The 16791-nt window shown below is 42.4% G+C and overlaps 1 pseudogene; it reads right to left on the reverse strand.

The window, feature by feature from the left end:
* LOC121540052 overlaps nt 1-16791 on the reverse strand; it is a 17551-nt pseudogene continuing 760 nt past the window's right edge.

Raw genomic sequence — 16791 nt, forward strand, 5'->3', positions numbered from 1 at the left:
TCAGCATTCAACACCAAAGTGCACACCATTCTTCTTGCACAGGTCTTTGCTGCACAGCTTGGCTGCTGAAGTGACATTGGTGACATAGTAGCCTAAAGGGCCGTTAATATACTTCTTCACGGCCAGGCAGTTTCTCTGGAGGTACACGTAGACAGGCAGAAACACAAATACATTGTGATGAACAGGATAAGTATAGGTGTCACTGTAAGTCTAGCTACAAATAGGCCTGCAGTTAAATGGAAATAGTAGTTATGTTGAATGAACCTTCCTTCTGTCACCCACAGTATGTTCATTACTTCATGTACAGATCTAGGATCTTAATTTGAGCCAGTTTGCTACAGCAGGAAAATAATGCTGCAGCAACAGGAAATGTATATTATTATGTGGATTATAATTAATTTACATTTTTGTAGGGGTTGATATATTTTTTGTTAGGGCAAATCAAGTCTGACATTTTAAAGTGGAGATTACAAACTTTAGAAACCTTTTAAAACCTTGAATACACTACAAGTTTGGATTTCCTGCTGTGCAGGAAAATGCTCAGCGACAAAAAAGCAATCAAATTAAGATCCTACATCTGTACTAACTATCCCTTGACTTGCTTCTCTTTTCTTCTCTAATTCATTGCCACTTAAAACTGGTATAGAGGGAATCAAGGCTTAATCATTAAATGTGCCATCTGATACACAGAATGAGTTTGGTAAAAACATATCATCATTTGAATACAAATTAGTGGAAATATTCCTCCTTTAAATCCTTAACCCTGTATAGGTGTAGGATCTTAATTTGATCACTATTTTGTTGCTGAGAATTTACTTGCACCGCAGATGAGCTTAATGATTTACATAAATTAACTGAAAACTCGCACTAACACATGGTTCTATTACCAGTATTGCACTTTTCATGTAGCCTAATTTTGGCTAGCTAATAGCCTAACCACCGACTAAATGTTAAAATCTTGTTCTGCAGGATAATCTTTCTGACACAATACTGGTCAAATTAAGATTCAACATCTGTATATAATGCAAATTTATCCACATCCACACTTCATGTATTACTGATGTGCCTATTGTAAACAGAATGCAAAAGGACCCACAAAATCCTTTTCCAACAGAACACCACAGCACCGTCTGTCTGATATAAATCAGGCCATTTCCAAGGCTCCTAATCTCATAAACCACAGTGACTGTGCTGAAACATACTATTTCAGGAGACACTGAGAACTGGCTAGGAAGGGAATCCCACATTGAAAGTGCTTGACGTCATGTCCTATCATGGAACCCTGTAGACACTCACAGCTCTTGCTTACTTCATGCAACAAGACATTATTATGTAATTTTAATGATATTTTATATGCATTAACGTTGAAGCATATAGAGGCACACTTTTTTCTTAACCAGCACTAACACATCTGATTCAACTAATCATGGGTTTGATGATTAGTTGAAATAACGTGTTGCCAGGAAGTAACAAAACTGTGCCCCACTGTGGATCCAAGGGAGCCGGGATTAAGAAACCCTACTCTATGGAACAAAAACATTTTTTTTTTTTCATATTGCATTTAGAGTTTGAGCATATTCAGAGGAGCCCCAAATACCACTCCTGACGCCCCAAGAGCTGCATTCTCTCCAATAGTGTCACTCTAGGAGAGATATAAGAGAAGATGTAACACTCCAAACACAGTCTCCCCCTCAAGTCAGAGTATGGTGAGGTCAATGCTTGACCTGCTCTAGTGTCCAATGTTGGTTGGTATACTGTCATGTTTTACCTCTTGACCCCTGAATGTCAAAATAGAGATCATGGCCCAGTCTAGAACCAGCCCCTAGCACCTACTCTCTAGGCACTTTTATACACCTTAAAGGTTTAGATAGATAAGCAATATCCCACCCAGGCAATCAGAGGGCAAGGTGGAAATGTTATATTGCTCATACAGTGCCTTCGGAAAGTATTCAGACCCCTTGACTTTTTCCACATTTTGTTATGTTACAGCCTTATTCTAAGATGGATTAAATAAATACAAAACCTCAACAATCTACACACAATACCCCATAATGACAAAGCGAAAACAGGTTTTTAGAATTTTTGCAAATTAATCAAAAAAACAAAAGCATAAATTACTTATTTACATAAGTATTCAGACCCTTTGCTATGAGACTCGAAATTGAGCTCAGGTGCGTCCTGTTTCCATTGATCATCCTTGAGATGTTTCTACAACTTGATAGGAGGTCCACCTGTGGTAAATTCAATTGATTGGACATGATTTAGAAAGGCACACGCCTGTCTATATAAGGTCCCACAGTTGACAGTGCATGTCAGAGCAAAAACCAAGCCATGAGGTCGAAGGAATTGTCCGTAGAGCTCCGAGACAGGATTGTGTCGAGGAACATATCTGGGGAAGGGTGCCAAAACATTTCTGCAGCACTGAAGGTCCCCAAGAACACAGTGGCCTCCATCATTCTTAAATGGAAGAAGTTTGGAACCACCAAGACTCTTCCTAGAGCTGGCTGCCCGGCCAAACTGAGAAACATTTCTAAAAACCTGTTTTTGCTTTGACATTATGGGGTATTGTGTGTAGATTGATGAGGAATAAAAACTATTTAATCAATTTTAGAATAAGGCTGTAACCTAATAATATATGGAAAAAGTCAAGGGGTCTGAATACTTTCCGAAGGCACTGTACGTAACTATCCAGTTCTTTCAGATTTACTCAAGTGCCTAGGGGTTAGGGACTAGGGTTTTTTTCTGGACTAAACCCATGTGTTGTAAATCAATTAAAGGTCATGTGAGCTCTTGTAGCTGAGACTGAGCATTCCACTCATAGCCCTGTGGCAGTTCCAGAAGCTTTGGGTGATTAATAGCTTTTTATCCACCACACTGTCTAGGGGGCAGAACATGGGTGGAGACGAGACAAGTCACTTGACAGAAAAATGCTGAGGTTAGGTAGTTTATCACAATGACTGACAGGCAATAAAATGCTTGCAGCAATGAGAAAAATAGCTAACTTTTGAAAACGTGTTGGAATATTTATCCTTGTCCTAACATCTATTTTTGCCCTTGAACCAACAGCAACGGAGGTTATCAGTTTCCCAATATCACCAGTTATTAGTAATCCTTCTCACCTCTGAGAGGACCATGAAGGTGTAAGCGTAGAAGGGTCTGGAGTAGACAAATACAGGTAGCGTGAAGTCAGTGTATGTGATGGACACAATCCTTATGGCTTCAGATGGGGTGGTGGACGAACTTGACTGTGTTGGCTGTGGACTTGAGTTCGTAGTAGGTACATGGAGGGGTAGAGGGCTGTGCTCTCCCTTCAAAGCCACATCAGGTGTTCATTACGGACGTGCTCCACGCTGGGACATTCACTCGTGTAGCGATGCGGTGTGTCTTGACGCCTTAGCTTTTGCAGCCGGAGAACAGGTTGAAGCCCCAGAGGCCGTCAGGTTGTTGACTTTCGGCTAACAGTAGAGTATTGTTCATGAAGGCCTGTCCAGCCCTCTCAAATGCCTCCAAACCTAACTCCTCCTCCACCTTGATCTCAGGCCAGCCTAGATGGAGCTTACGGATCTGCTCCTTGGACTTATTGCAGAAGATGCCCTTGGAGCCCAAATTGCGCACCCACTGGGGCCTCCAGTTCTCCCAGTCAATGACACCCAGGCCTCGGAAGTCCTTGTGGATGATGAGCTTGTCACTGTCAGCCCTGGTCTTGCTCAGGTGCTTGGACAGGCTCTGGTTCTGTGGCAGGCCCCCGTTGATGGGGTTCCCAGAGCTGGCGTAGTAAGGGTAATAGCCCAGGTGGCTGTGGTAGATGGTGACATTAGGTCCGCTAAGGGTCTCGTTGAGGTTGGTCACGATGTCGATGACACTGAGGTTTAGGTTCACCTTGAAGTGAAGGTGGCAGGACTCTGTGGAGGCGTTCCACACCACGATGAAGGGCCGGGGGGTGTTCCACACCACTATGAAGGGCCGGGGGGCGTTCCACACCACTATGAAGGGCCGGGGGGCGTTCCACACCACTATGAAGGGCCGGGGGCGTTCCACACCACTATGAAGGGCCGGGGGCGTTCCACACCACTATGAAGGGCCGGGGGGCGTTCCACACCACTATGAAGGGCCGGGGGCGTTCCACACCACTATGAAGGGCCGGGGGCGTTTCACACCACTATGAAGGGCCGGGGGGCGTTCCACACCACTATGAAGGGCCGGGGGGCGTTCCACACCACTATGAAGGGCCGGGGGGCGTTCCACACCACTATGAAGGGCCGGGAGGAGTTCCACACACTATGAAGGGCCGGTGAGGGATCAGAGGCACCTGGGAATGCTTCATCTGCTCACCTACTGGCCCCTTCCCTGACCCCAACCCACAACGCCACCACCAGCAGACAGAGGTCAATCAGTGCCATCGCCCACATGGATCAATTGATCATCCTATCTCACATCAAAAGGAAAAAGGACAGGAGAGAAATCACCACACCTTTTTGGGGGAAAATGTAAACACATCATGGGTTTAAGTGATAATCAGTGGGGCTGGTGAAAGGACAAGTGAGTGAGGATCACTGAGCTGCACTGCTAAAGATTCCACACACTGTTCTTCAAAGAAAAAGGTGCAATTTGACTTGTCAAGCTCTGTCAAGTCTGCCGTGCTTGGTTTGTCATGTACATGCATGCCTACATTTCCCTGACAAAGATGTATTGAGTTGGCCTTCATTAATGTGACCACAATAAAGATATTTACATATCAAAGTGGGCCTTAATAAGAACTGGTGTGTCAGTTGTATGTTGACAATGATTCCTCACTCATGCACACCAACACACACACACACACACACACACACACACACACACACACACACACACACACACACACACACACACAAGCTCTCTCTCTCACACACACAAACACACTATCCAAGTGGGGACCAAAACATTTATTCCCATTCAAAATGATATTTTCTCTAACCCTAAACCTAACCCTTAACCAAACCCTTAACCCTAACACTAAGCCCAAACCTCTAACCCTAAAACTAAACCTAACCCTAAATCCTAACTCTATAAATAAGCATGCCCCATTCAAAAAATTCAGAACTAAGAACAGATATAGCCCCTGGTTCTCCTCAGACTTGACTGCCCTTGACCAGCACAAAAACATAGTGTGGCGTAATGCATTAGCATCGAACAGCCCCCGCGATATGCAACTTTTCAGGGAAGTCAGGAACCAATATACACAATCAGTTAGGAAAGCAAAGGCTAGCTTTTTCAAACAGAAATTTGCATCCTGTAGCACTAACTCCAAACAGTTTTGGGACACTGTAAAGTCCATGGAAAATAAGAGCACCTCCTCCCAACTGCCCACTGCACTGAGGCTAGGAAACACTGTCACTACCGATAAATCTACAATAATCGAGAATTTCAACAAGCATTTTGCTACGGCTGGCCATGCTTTCCACCTGGCTACCACTACCCCGGCCACCAGCTCTGCACCCTCCGCTGCAACTTGCCCATGCCCCCCCGCTTCTCCTTCACACAAATTCAGACAGCTGATGTTCTGAAAGAGCTGAAAAATCTGGACCCCTACAAATCAGCTGGGCTAGACAATCTGGACCCTTTCTTTCTAAAATTAGCCGCCGAAATTGTCGCAAATCCTATTTCTAGCCTGTTCAACCTCTCTTTCGTAACGTCTGAGATCCCCAGAGATTGGAAAGCTGCCGCGGTCATCCCCCTCATCACACTCTAGATCCAAACTGTTACAGACCTATATCCATCCTGCCTTGCCTTTCGAAAGTATTTGAAAGCCAAGTTAACAAACAGATCACCGACCATTTCGAATCCCACCATACCTTCTCCGCTATGCAATCTGGTTTCCGAGCTGGTCATGGGTGCACCTCAGCCACGCTCAAGGTCCTAAACGATATTATAACCGCGATCGATAAAAGACAGTACTGCGCAGCCGTCTTCATCGACCTGGCCAAGGCTTTCGACTCTGTCAACCACCGCATTCTTATTGGCAGACTAAATAGCCTTGGTTTCTCTAATGACTGCCTCGCCTGGTTCACCAACTACTTCTCAGATAGAGTTCAATGTGTCAAATCGGAGGGTCTGTTGTCTGGACCTCTGGCCGTCTCTATGGGGGTGCCACAGGGTTCAATTCTCGGGCCGACTCTATTCTCTGTGTATATCAATGATGTTGCTCTTGCTACTGGTGAAGCTCGGATCCACCTCTATGCGGGCGACACCATTTTGTATACATCTGGCCCTTCATTGGACACTGTGTTAACAAACCTCCAAACGAGCTTCAACGCCATACAACACTCCTTCCCTAGCCTCCAACTGCTCTTAAACACTAGTAAAACTAAATGCATGCTCTTCAACCGAACGCTGCTTGCACCCGCCCACCCGGCTAGAATCATTACTCTCGGCGGACCTAGAGTATGTGGACAACTACAAATACCTAGGTGTCTGGTTAGACTGTAAACTCTCCTTCCAGACTCACATTAAGCATCTCCAATCAAAAGTTAGATCTAGAATCGGCCTCCTATTTCGCAACAAAGCCTCCTTCACTCATGCTGCCAAACATGCCCTCGTAAAACTGACTATCCTACCGATCCTTGACTTCGGCGATGTCATTTACAAAATAGCCTCCAACACTCTACTCAGCAAATTGGATGTAGTCTATCACAGTGCCATCCGTTTTGTCACCAAAGCCCCATATACTACCCACCATTGTGACCTGTACGCTCTTGTTGGCTGGCCCTCGCTACATATTAGTCGCCAAACCCACTGGCTCCAGGTCATCTATAAATCACTGCTAGGCAAATCCCTGTCTTACCTTAGCTCACTGGTCACCATAGCAACACCCACCCGTAGTCTGCGCTCCAGCAGGTATATCTCACTGGTCATCCCCAAAGCCAACACCTCCTTTGGCCGCCATTCCTTCCAGTTCTCTACTGCCAATGACTGGAACGAACTGCAAAAATCTCTGAAGCTGGAGACTCTTATCTCCCTCACTAAATGTAAGCGTCAGTTGTCAGAGCAGCTTACCGATCACTGCACCTGTACACAGTCATTCTGAAATTAGCCCACCCAACTACCTCATCCCCAGTATCTCTATTTGCACATCATCTATCATTCCAGTGTTAATACGAAATTGTAACTATTTTGCAATATGGCCTATTTATTGCCTTACCTCCATAACTTACTACATTCGCACACACTGTATATATATTTTCTGTTTATATTTTTGACTTGATGTTTTGTTTACCCCATATGTAACTCTGTGTTGTTGTTTTTATTGCACTGCTTTGCTTTATCTTGGCCAGGTCGCAGTTGTAAATGAGAACTTGTTCTCAACTGGCTTACCTGGTTAAATAAAGGTGAAATAAAATAAAAAATAAAAAACCCTAATCTCAACCCCTAACATTAATTCTAACCCCTAAACCTAAAATAGCATTTTTCTTTTTGGGGACCTCCGAAATGTCGCCACTTGTCCATGTTTAACTATCCTTGTGAGGACTTTTTAACCCATAAAGATAGTAAAGTTAGACCACACACACACACATATGCTCACTCTTTTCTAGAAAACTCTTTCCAGCTTCTTATGTAAGATGCCCCCACATCTAATTGCAATTGGCGCCCTCTCTCATTGCAGCAGTTCCCTTTTTCCGAGTGCAGAGAGAGAAACCATGACCCCACTCTCGGGATACATGGCTACTGAGGTTGTCTCCAAGAGAGACATGGAAACTCAGCCGTCATTTTTGCCCACCGCTAATACGGAGCAGGAGAGAGGGAAACCACTGATGGGAATGTGATTGCTCCATTAATTTAAGAATTCACTCACTTCTAGGAGAGCAGCTTTGTATATATATATATAGGCAATAGGCACATTGTATGTTGTCATGACAATAATCAAGATAGATTTCAGTATAACTTTGACCAGTAACTGATTCTGGGGGGTTTTCAAACTTATTTTGTTATGTATTCATAAATGTTTCAAACCAGAAAGAACCAAATGGTTGTTGTTGTTGTTGTGGGTAATTATCTACAGTGCCATTCCACAGAATTCATGAATATGAATATGTAGTTATAACTGAAGAGGAAAAGGCTTTAGGCAGGGAGTCCTGTACCATGCTTTGTAGGTCAAACTGTACAGTAATCCCTGCCCAAGACAAACAGTCTGTGGTGAAGTCTCTCAGGCCGTCATCAAACCACAACTAGTCCCAATGCCTCCAGAAACACCACTCGCCCTGGCCACTGAAAAGACCCCCCCATAAAAACAATGTCTGAGTCAAAACGGACAACAGACTCCACATTTGATGTCATGTCTTTCCTCAAATAGACACAATTGCACTCAAACGGGAGCCAAGTCTCCTGACTGTGCTGATTGATTCCAGATGAATGTAGCAGTGGTGAACTTTGCGAATGGAAGCTAACCCTTCTCTCAAAACGTAAATGAGCTGACAAAGCAAGTATCCTAATCACTTGCTATAGGATAGCATGATCTGTCCGTGCACATTTGGACTATGTTCAATCAGTCATTATAAAAACGTTATAAATGATCCTCTATTAGTGTCATTACTTAGTAATACTGACAGATATGTCTTGTATCAACACTAGCTTTCAGATCATATAACTTTCATACTTTGACATATGAACTGCAATTTTGCACGTTAACCACACATGGTAAATCATCAAACAATTTTAGTTTCTTCCCATAAAATGCTGGGAGCAGCTGAAATGAAATTAGTCCCTCGCTAATAGTTTGTGGTAAGAATTTGTTTTATCTCTGGCATATCGTCACCATGTGTGTGCAATTGGCATATATGTTGGTCAGGACAACTTATCCTCAGCCATGGGGCTACATGAAGACCGTGTTCATCCATGTGTTTAATTCACAGGCTGTTCATGTAATTTGGAAAATATGTGACCAACCTTGGAAGTAAATGACCCATCTTTAAGTACCATAGCTACGAGCTCTGGCCTCTGTGTAGAACAATCATAATCATTATATCGCAATTACATTAATTGGATAGTGTTTACAGTAACATTTGCGCGACAAAACTGTGTATCCTAATGTGTGTGTATGTGTTTATGTCTGTGTGTCCGGATGTGTGCGTATTCAGGTGTGTGTGCAGGTGTGAGTGCATGCATGTGTAGTGGCCAGCACTGCACTGTCTGTGGATCTTTTTGTCAATATGTGAATGTGCTTCTGGGGGAGCTGGGATGGCGTGAGGTTGAATGTCGAAAAGAACGAGTGTGGAAATAAAAGTAAACATGTGGAGACACTAATCTGCACCACCAGTCCCGGGAAAAACAGATGAGTCAGACTCTTTCTCTGCTTACTTTGGATCCAGCACTAGTCTAGTCAGCATCCAGGGAGATGTTTATTGATGCTATCCCTGCGATCTGCATATCATATGTAAGGTCTTTCACTTTTCCACCGTGTGTGTCTGTGTTTCTATCTGTGCAATCATGGGTCTGACAACTTTTATGAAACAGGTTGGCCTTTGATGAAAGCAGGCTATTGTCGGCCTGTCATGAACTTGATGCACTTGTCACTATTCCAGTTCTCATTAACATTATAACAAACTGTGCTCTAATAACACCCTCCCTACATAATTCACACACGCAAACGCACACGCACTAACACACACACACACACACACACACACACACACCACCCATGAACTCATTTGTGGGCTGTTCTGAAGCCTTGAGCATGTTCACATCTTGTGGGTTTTATCCCCCCCCTTCAGTTTGGTGAATATAATTTCCACATGTGATGGTGGTTTTATTCATATTCCCTGCCAGTTCATCTACTGTGGCACCATACTTTTGGTTCAATATGTCATCTCTGAGTTTCAATCTTAATGACCCTGCAAGTCTTAAAAATTATAATTATCAGATGCTGCAATTTTGATCCCCTCAATGCAGTGGTGGTCACTGCTGTTTAAGATGAGGGAGGACAAAAAAAAAATTCACGAGCATCGCCTTATTTCTATTACAGCATATTGGATGACTCTCATTCATATTCCATTCACCCAGTTCAATTTAACAGCGATAGCTTTAGGCTACTACATGATACTCAAATGTTCCCTATATGCATCATGAGGTTGCTACAACCTAGCCTATGAATGAAAGTTTACAACATTGGTGCACACAGGTCGAGAGACACACTCTTGCCTGCATCTAGCTGATATAGGGTGTAATCATTAGTCCAACAGTTGCAAACGAGAGTTTCTATTGGACAAATTCAGGTATGTTTATCCCTGTTTTGTTCCATTTAAGAAACGTTTTTCAACAGAATCGGCGGAATGAAAACACCCCTGATTACGCGTAAACAGAGTTCACTTTCATAGCAGCCACGTTGTATTCCTTCTCTTCCCTTCACTTGTGGACTTCAATGCACAACACATCAGCTGTATGTGACCAGGCGAAAAAACCTTTCCAAGCCAAACCACTACACACAGCCTACATCGTTGTCACCATATTAGCTAAAGTAACGTCATAGTCAGCATAGCTAATAGAACTAACGCGTTAGTAAACCCGCCACAATCATGCAGTAACGTATGTGTACAGTCAGTATGCAGTTACACCGGCGGGCCCCGGTGGCAATAAATTATTAATACCAAAAGCTTACCTTGACTTGGAAGAGTTCCAGTGTTGTGTTGGAAAGTCATAGCCAGCTAACTAATATAGCATCCCTCTGTTTGAGCAGGGTGTTTCAGTAGGCTAAACTAGCCAGCTGCATTTGCTAGCTAAGTAAGTGAAACTGAAAGTGAAAAAGAATGACGAAATCGCTCTCTCTCTCTATTTCTCTCTTACTTCTTCATTTTGGAAGAAATGAATTTGTTCAAAACTGTTTAACTATTGTCTTTCTCTCTCTTTGAGTCAACTACTCACCACATTTTATACACTGCAGTGCTAGCTAGCTGTAGCTTATGTTTTCAGTACTAGATTAATTATCTGATCCTTTGATTGGGTGGACAACATATCAGTTCATGCTGCAAGAGCTCTGATAGGCTGGTGTACATCCTCCGGAAGTTGTCATAATTACTGTGTAAGTCTATGGAAGGGGGTGAGAACCAGGAGCCTCCTAGGTTTTGTATTGAAGTCAATGTACCCAGAGGAGGACGGAAGCTAGCTGTCCTCCGGCTACACCATGGTGCTACCCTACATAGTGCTGTTGAGGCTTCTGTAGACCTTCTTTGCAAAATAGTGTGTTTTAATCAGTTATTTGGTGACGTGATTATATTTAGTATAGTTTTATCTAAAAAGGATAACTTTTTTAATGTTTTACAATTTAAATTTGTATGAAATTCACTGAGGAGGATGGTCCTCCCCATCCTTCTCTGAGGAGCCTCCATTGCCTCAATGATATATACTGTATGGCCTGTGAAACTAATAGCTGTAGAAGTTAGTACTTTTTAGGATAGAAATAAACTTGATCTGAGCCATGATTACTACTACTGAGATATAATACCATGAGTAAGATTTAGCTATGATCTAAAGCAGGGGTACTCTACTCTTACCCTATGAGGTCCAGAGCCTGCTGGTTTTCTGTTCTACCTGGTAATTAATTGCACCCACCTGGTGTGCCAGGTCTAAATCAGCCCCTGATTAGATGGGAACAATGAAAACAAGCACTGGAACTGGCTTCGAAGTCCAGGGTTGAATGTGAGGGATCTAAAGTCTCACATACCCCTCTCCAAGCATCTACTGATCTAGCCTTGTCCCGTGGATCCTGAGGCACCCGTCTAGGTCCTCTTCAAACGATAAGGGTCCAATGATGCTCTCCTCTCTCCTAGATGCCCCTCTATCTGGGTTTTTGGGGTCCAGCTTATGATCTCCCCTGGGTCCCTTGGTGTCTATGTGGCCAGAGATGCCCCTCTTTTGTTGGCTTGGCTTCTCCTCACTGACCTGGCTAGCTCAGGCAGTGGAGATGGCACAAAGGCCCGGCACAGGGGTACACCGCTCTTGCAATAGAGGGGACCCAGCTCTACCAGTCACTCTCACTCTGCTAACTATCTCTTCTCAACTGGAGGATTTCCAGCAAAGAGTGTTATGTTTCAAACATGAAAAAGATGGCATGTATCATCATGGACTTCATCAAGTGGTCGATGGCTTCAGTTCGAAAGAGACCTGTTACAGTGAAACAAACCTATATTTCATTTTCAAATACAATCACAGAATGGTTTTGTGTACTGTTAAAACACACGACTATATCTACAAGGTAGACTCCGCACACAACTAGATGCTTTCAGTTTTCAGGATAGGAAATGTGTGGCTAAGGTGCAACATGGATAAGTTGTAGAATATTACCATGGACGAGGATTGTAATACGGTGTATAATATTACCATGGACAAGCATTGTAATACGGTATAGAATATTACCATGGACAAGCATTGTAATACGGTATAGAATATTACCATGGACAAGCATTGTAATATGGTATAGAATATTACCATGGACGAGCATTGTAATACGGTATAGAATATTACCATGGACGAGCATTGTAATAAGGTGTAGAATATTCTAATAGACCGTATGGCATAAATCATGGTACTGTCAAAGTTTAATCTTTATTTTTAACAGTTCTGAAAATAGCTCTCGCAGCAGTTGCATGTACTTTTCTTAATGTAATATAATTTGTTTAGCACCCAAGAAATGTACTAAATCTACAATCTACTTACAAAAGTTATGGGCATGTCACACAAACATATGGACTACATGAGAAGGAATAACAATCTTTGGTAGTCACGGAATACTAACTAAAACTAACTGTGTGCTGTTTGGTGCATATGCATGTGCCATCAAAGCACATTCCTCCAACCTAAATATTTCCTGTGGAAACGGTAGAAACAGCCGCTAATAGGGGGAACATTTTATTGCATTCCTAGACAACAGATCTCTGTAACATAAAAATGGCTGACTGGTCATTACTGTCCTCCCTCTATCTGATTGTGATGGGGAGTGATGAGGTGGTGAGCAAGGTCCCTCCCCTCAACTACAGAAACACTGAAAAGGCTTACAATTACAGAGCTCAGCTGTTATTGACATTGTGTGGACACTGGCAGACCTTGAGAATGGAAGAACATTGTTTGGCAAGGTGTTCTTTTCCCAAAAAAAATTGAACCCTGTGGGACACAGTAGTTGGAGCACGCATGGCAGTCTATAGATGACCAGCAGTACCCTAATCCCTCAATGACAACTTTGGCTGAACCCAATGACAACTTTTGGATAACTTTTGACTATGGCTGCATCTATGAGTGATTACACTCAGCTTTTTGTTTCAAGCAGTCATGGACATTGTGAACTATTGACCTGCACTGATAAGGGAAGGAAGTGCTCCTGCACCCAATAGTTCTCATGCACTTATTTCCTAACACAATTAATTAACAGGCTAAGGAAAATAGAGATCAAGGTCTCTAGAGATCAAATGAATATTGGTGTCTGCCCAACCTCTTTGTCACACAGAGAACATACAACTTACAGATTGCACCTATAGACCTTTTCATGATGGTGGTTCATTCAGAATTAGGGTAAGACAAATTAAACAGACATCACGGGAGAAGACATATTTAGGACCTCTTTAAATTGTAGTTGTCTGAGTCTAGACACCAATTCTATAATAAGAAACATCATAGGCAAGGTAATTACATCAAGGCCTTCTGTGGCAGATAACATTAAATACAATGTTGTTGTGGGACTTCTGATGCGTCCTTCTCTGCATAACCCAGGGGTGGACTCAGTACCTCATAAAATGGAAATGGCCTACTATTTTCCCCCCATCTTCATTAATGAAAATTCAAGCCATTTCCTCCATTGAATGTTGAAATAAATAAACCCCAGCCCTTTAATAAACCCCCATTCCTTGAATAGATCCCAGCAATTGAATAAACCCCCACCCCTTGAATAAACCCCCACTCCTTGAATAATCCCCCATACCTTGAATAGATCCCAGGCCTTGAATAAACCCCCATTCCTTGAATAAACCCCAGCACTAACGCAGTGTCTACCGACATCTAGTGGTACATAATGAGTTGCCCTACCGTAAGTGAAAGAGAAGTTCAATATTAGAAGACATAAAAGTAATTGAAAAATGGAACATACCATCTGAAACAGAATATCTTATTCTAATCAGCCTATGGTTAGCCTATATGGTGACATGTGGCAGGTCCATGGTTGTCAATGTCAGTGATTTAACAGAGTAGGAGTACTGATATAGACTCGGGTCCCCCCTCTGTCCATCCATTTTAATCTAAAAGGCGTAACTCCTACTCTCGCACTCCTACTCTGAGACGCTTCATGAACACGGGCCCTGACCTCATAGACCAAATAAGATTAAGTTCAATATTTTTGCCCTGACAGTCCCTTAACCGAATTCTGCAGTTGTAACTGTTGATCATAGAATGGTCACGCTGGAAACCAGCAGATCCAGCCTTCTTTCCACACAAAAAGGGTAAACTGCTGCTCTCCCACGCTTTTCTACAACTCCATTCCTCACAGGAAGGGAAAAGTTTGACTATTTTTGGGGTTTTACGAACAAGTAATTACGTAAAGGAAACCCCTGCAATTGTATTGTTCAAAACACAAAATGTAGTCCATTTGCATTGTAATACACATTTTAAATTGTACATTGTTCGGACAAGAAACAAAATAAATGTCTGTTTTTCAGTTTGTCTTCATAAACCCTTCATAAGGCATGCGTGAATGCATCATAAATAAATTATACTTGTAAGCAAATGTGTTGCAATATAATTGTTGGCAAAAAAAAGGGGTCATGAAGAGTTTATGAAGGCTTTATTAAGCCTTTCAATGGAATGTTACAAATCCATTGTTATGTCCATGTCTACTCGAGATAGACGCTAGTGATGATTTGGCAAAAACCTCTGATTGAAGGGTTCCAGGCATTGTCTAGAGGAACACTGGCCTTTATAAGCCCATGACAGAGAAAGGCCAAATTGTGCCCACCATCTTGATTTGAGGTCTGCTTCATGAATGCAGCACAGAATCTACTTGCGATGTGAATTAATGAATATTCACCAGCCCACATGTTACAGTCACCACCTGGAATGACGTGACCCATCTGAGGGAGAAAAACATACAGTGAAGAATTGATTTTGGTACTTAGTTAAGTTCATTAATTCAACCATAAAAAAAAAAAAACACAAATTAAACTTGAAAAAGCCATACATGCACATGAGTAAAATCATTAAGGATAACACACAATAAAGTCTAGGAATGCACAGAAGAGGCCTAGGGAAAGGGAGGGGGGAGTGGTGGATGACTCAAAACTAGGGTTCTTTCCTTTCTTCATTTCCTCTGTTCAGCCCATTCTCGTCTTAATTACATTCTCTCCGTCTCTCTTTGTTGCACAATCCACTAGCTGTAGTCTGTGAGTGTCGAACCACAGACAAAACAACCCTAGTGGAAATTGTGTGCCCTCCGCCGCTACTTCTGTCACCTTTGTGTAAATAAAAAATAAAAAAAAAAAAAAAAATTGTGTGTGTGTGGAGATCAAGAGATGTGTATGTTTATGAGAGATAACGAGAGGTGGTGAAGAGGTCAAAAGGTGTGTGTCTGTGTGCGTTTGTGTGTGTGTGTGTGTGTGTGTAACGTAATCGGATGACTTTCCCCTTAAGAGGCATTAGAAGAAGACAAAAAGGATCCATCAAAGCATTTGGTGTGTCATCATAGTGGTCTCTGATTGGTGGTCATCATAGTGGTCTCTGACTTGTGGTCAGACTCGCTCAGGTGGAACAAACTTAAACTTGCACCTTTTTTCAATGCTGATTTGAATGTAATTGAGAAAATAAAATATGTCCAAATATTTTTTTGTTTTGCAAACATCCTTTCTGAATTTAAAGGTAATCCAAGAAGTAATCATCTACAGTAGTTTTTTTTAAGTATCTGTAATCTGATTACAATCTTTTTGCTGGTAACGTAACTGATGACATGTTATCAGTCACTCCCCAACCCTGTGTGCATGCATTCGTATGTGTGTGAGTGAGAAAGAGAGAGAGAGAGAGGGAATCTTGTTGCCATCATATAAAATCAAAGTGTATTGATTGCGTACACAGATTTACATATGTTAGTGCAGGCGCAGTGAAAAGCTTGTGTTTCTAGCTCCAACAGTGCAGTAATACCTAGCAATACAAAACAATACACACATAATCCAAAAAGTAAAATAAAGAAATTAAGAAATATCAGAAAGAGCAATATCAGAACGAGCAATGTCAGAGTAAAATGGTAAGACTTATGACACAGGAAGTCTCTCCCCGCTAATGTTAGCCTAGTGTCGTATCCAATGCCCATATAACGTCACACACCCAAACACACAAGAGGGGTTGCTAGCCTAATAGATTAGCGCTTTGCTAATACCTCTCTGACAGGGTTTAAGGAAGAGCCAGGTGGCACCTGGTAGGACACCCCCCTCAGATAAAGTCTGTCCATCTGTCTACCTCTCTTCCTCCCTTCTTTATATGTTAGATGAAAGACATAGAGGGGCACTTCGAGGCAAATCTCCACCCCAGGGGGTATTGATTAAAGCTCAGTGTTTGGGGTGAGATAATGAAGCACAGGGCAATGTGGTAGCATAAGGCTTGAGTACATTAAAACTGAAAACACCAAGTGCCGTTGGAAAGTTTATGATGTCTTTTGGACTTGTTTTAAAACTCCAAAATATATCCATATTGATAGCAATTGAACTCACTGACCTCAGTTGTGTTTGAGAGAGAGAACTAGAGAAGAAGAAGAAGAAGAAGAAGAAGAAGAAGAAGAAGAAGAAGAAGAAGAAG

This window comes from Coregonus clupeaformis, chromosome 26 (assembly GCF_020615455.1).
Source record: "Coregonus clupeaformis isolate EN_2021a chromosome 26, ASM2061545v1, whole genome shotgun sequence".
Lineage (NCBI taxonomy): Eukaryota > Metazoa > Chordata > Actinopteri > Salmoniformes > Salmonidae > Coregonus > Coregonus clupeaformis.